Source organism: Humulus lupulus, chromosome 8 (genome assembly GCF_963169125.1).
Source record: "Humulus lupulus chromosome 8, drHumLupu1.1, whole genome shotgun sequence".
Classification (NCBI taxonomy): Eukaryota; Viridiplantae; Streptophyta; class Magnoliopsida; order Rosales; family Cannabaceae; genus Humulus; species Humulus lupulus.
The window spans coordinates 136,920,459-136,924,446 of record NC_084800.1 but is presented as its reverse complement, the minus strand read 5'-3'; the positions used below and the strand labels follow the sequence as shown (position 1 = coordinate 136,924,446).

General features: G+C 30.9%; 1 long non-coding RNA gene across 1 annotated transcript; it reads right to left on the bottom strand.

Moving 5' to 3' along the window:
* Positions 1 to 439: 439 nt before the first annotated feature.
* LOC133794282 (uncharacterized) lies at positions 440 to 3,336 on the bottom strand. Its single transcript, XR_009875175.1, has 2 exons — positions 3,265 to 3,336; positions 440 to 746 (listed from the first exon to the last, which is right to left on the bottom strand). It is a non-coding gene; the product is annotated as an uncharacterized LOC133794282 (long non-coding RNA).
* Between the last annotated feature and the right edge of the window lie 652 nt (positions 3,337 to 3,988).

The following is a 3,988-nucleotide window of genomic DNA, read 5'->3' as shown; positions in this document are numbered from 1 at the left end:
CTCTGAGAGAAAGAGAACAGTGATACAAGCAAAGGTCACTGTTCTTCACAAAACCAAGGTCCAAACTTTATCAGATCTCATGTGTTGAGAACATCTGATAAATAGATTTTGCCTATTATTTTGTATAGTGAGCCCACACTCATTCTTTGTGTGCTGAGAACATTTTGGAAGATCTTGGTGTGAGATCTCAAGGATTTTGCCATACAAAAAGATAGCAGCAAGGAAGGACTTGAGGTAATTTTCTATTCATGTCTTTGATTCAATATATATTATATATGCATGTGAAGAAGTAGATCTAGAAATCTTGTGGGATTAAATTAACAATTTGATTGTTGTTCCAGTGCGTATAATCTCTGATTTGATCAATAAAAACCAACACACGCGCACGCTTGGAGGCTAATATTATGTAAAATGCCCTTAACTAGTACTTAATAAAACATTCATATTTTCAATGGTTTATAATAGAAAGCCACTTATTAAAAAGGTTTCAGTGGGGTCTCGCTTAAAACATCCAAGTTGGGCACAAAAGTTTAAAAAGAAAATATCAGTTTTATGCAAAGTTCTAAAACAAACAAAAGTTTAAGTCCCACTGACAATTTTAAGAAAAATCCTATTAAACATAACATTATTAAAAATGGCGTTTAAAGTTGATCGTTTCTCGTCCATAGGATGCCCCACGCCATACACACCAGGACGACAGAACTCCCCACATCACCACGCGTGCCACAGAGAAACCTATTTGCTACCTGGAATGGAAAGTAAGGGAGTGAGCTAAAAGCCCAGTAAAGAAGTACAAACAACAAGCAAGTAAGATACAACAAATTACAAACACTATTATTCATCTTTATACATCATAGCATCATCATAAAATTGGCATCAATATCATAAACATAAATATATCCATGTCAACATAATGCCACCATCATATCATAAACATCATAACAAAACCATAAACATCACCAAACATCATAACATAATCATAAACAATTCCTTGTGAACATGGCCCACAAACTTGTCCATGTCACCCTTTGAGGTAAACAAGAGTCTCTGGTCCTTGAATAACCTCGGCGCGTTCGCCCATGGAGTTACGTCTTCATATCCTTAGTAACTCGGGTTACGTCTTCTTATCCTTAGCAACCCATTTTGATGTGTCGCGTTCATCACGCTAACATCCATTCATATCATACAAGCCAACATATCATCACATTATGGCATTCATAATTCATAACATTTCATTCACACAACAGTCTTACCATTCATAATATAACAATCATAAATTCTATCTAACTTCCTTACCTCAGGTGCAAGCTAAGTAAAACCACAACTTCTCAACGAGCCTATACCATAATCAAAACGACATTCCTTAGCTTCACATAATTACAATCTTGCCCTCTCATATAACTCATGTGTGCATGGGCCATGCACACATGGTAGGAGTTACACACAACATACAAATATGCTTAATTACACATAAGGTCATAAAAAAATAATGATCATTCTACCTATATTGCATGCATGATCTTTCTATAAAAACTACATGGTTGCATAATAGACATTATTTTGGACGTAAAAGTGAATTTGCATGTAACATGCATACGTGGGAACGTTGCGTAAATGTGGCGTTTAAAACGATAATTTCATGCGTCTTACTTCTATCGTTTTAAAAAATAATAGACTTGTAGTATGTTTTGTTTACCATTGTTTATCTTCTTAACATTACTAGGTTGATTAAATCTCCCAAGACATTCTTGTTATTTCATAGAAACAATTTTATTTAGCCATTAACAATATATAAAAGACTCATTTATTATTTTTAAATTACAAAGAAAAGCAAATGCATTGGAAATTATTTTAAAAAGAAAATACCTATGATTATCACGTCTCCTTAGAAAATAACAATTTAATTTAAGTTAATAGAATTTCATAATTTGATGTGAGAAAAATAATAATTTTAAGTGTGGGAAAAATATATTTTGTTTGAATTATTTTTAATACTTAATTTTATGTAACACAAATCCATATGTGAAAATTAAATAACTATTTAAAACTTTTTAAACTAAACTTTCAGCCATTATTTAAAAATCACAAGTGAATTAAATCCAACATTTTTTCTTAATCCAATTAAAGAAAATCATAACTTGGAAAATAACCACTCATATTATATTAAAAATATCACTTTCAAATTTTACCATTGTTTAGGTTATTTATTTATTTCAAAATACCAATCAAATTCCTTTTACTGAAACACACTTTACATTTTTTTAAACAAAAATTCCAGCAATCAAATTTATCATTAAAATCACCATCCTTGTTTTTAAAACTCATATTTTCTAAAAAATATAACAAAAAATCTGTAGGTAATTATTTGTGCAAAAACATCATTTTAATTGTGAATTAAAACACTATTTTATTTTCACAAACACCACATATCATTAGAGTCATTCTTATTCATACATTTCCTTATTTCATCTATCTTTTCACCATTTATTCACAAAATCAGCAAGCATAAATCACCATGAATTTTATCTTTTACCCCATGCTTCGTAAAATTCATACAAGATCATTCATGTTTCATAAACACAATAATTCACAAATCCTAACATGCTCTTATTATACAAATAATTTTAATAACATAACTAACACATATTCATATACAACCTTATAAAACCTTATTCTTTTTTTCTAATGAGTTCATGCATGAAACCCAACAAAATAATAATACAACATGCATGAATAACATAACACAAATCTTCATATATGCCTTTATATTAAACCTAACACGTTCCTATTATTTTTCATGCATACCATAATATATTGATACATAATCTCATATACACCCTATCATGTTTCTAGATTCACAATTGATTTTAAAACATACAAGAAAAACAATCATGCTTGAACATCACCCCTAGGCCGAAACACATAGGATACCCAACAAGAATTTACACAAAATCCTCATCTATATACACATGAAACCTAGCATGTTTCTAACATGTATGAAACACAAGAAAATCAAGCAACCCAATATGCCCAAACCCCATAGGCCGAAACATACATACATAAAATCATAGAATATCATCAATATCATATTTCAATAATCATCTCATTACACATATTATGAACATACAACAATAAAAATCAAACCAACACCATAAACCCCTACCCACACATAGATCAATCTCTCATGCATCAACATATTGAAAAATATCCACAAATCCAATAACTCGAGAGAACACCATAGCATTAGGGGTAGAGATTCAATACCTCTCCTGATTGTAAAATCAAGAACACAACTTGATCAACACCCAAGTGATAATCACCATTGAATACCCAAGGGTTTTTGAAACCCATGAAGAAGAAGAACATAGAAAAAGACTTAAGATAATGAGGAAAATAAACCTAAATCTTAAAACAACAAGGAATCATAAGAAAAACTATACCTAAGACCTCCTCCTCCTTCTTCCTTTCTTCTCCTCCTTCTCTCTCTTTCACGCCTCTCTCTCTCTCTCTCCTTCTCTCTAATTTCGGCAGCCATAAGCAAAAGAATGCCAAGGCTTCCATACTCTCATATTTATAGCCTCTAGTGACCTAACCTTAAGAAAATGACTCAACTGTGAAAAGCCAAATTCCTATCCCATAATTTAAGCTAAATCTCATCATTTCCTCTCCTTACACCTCACCTAAACCCTTATCCTAATGTGAACCAAATCAAAAATAAACATTGTCATCTTTTCCTACAAGATGACAACTTATATTTCTTTTCTTTTCTATTTTCTTTTCTTTTCATAATGAAAAGGAAAAATGCTCAAGACTCACATTAGGTCTAGATTCATACTACCCTTTCCTTTTCTATAATGGGAACAATAACTAAATAAATTAATAAAAGAAAAAATAAAACACATTCACATACACACACACATTTCGGCACACACTTAAAATAAAAAAAATAAAAAAAAGCTATTTTAATCACATCAATTGTCACACTTAT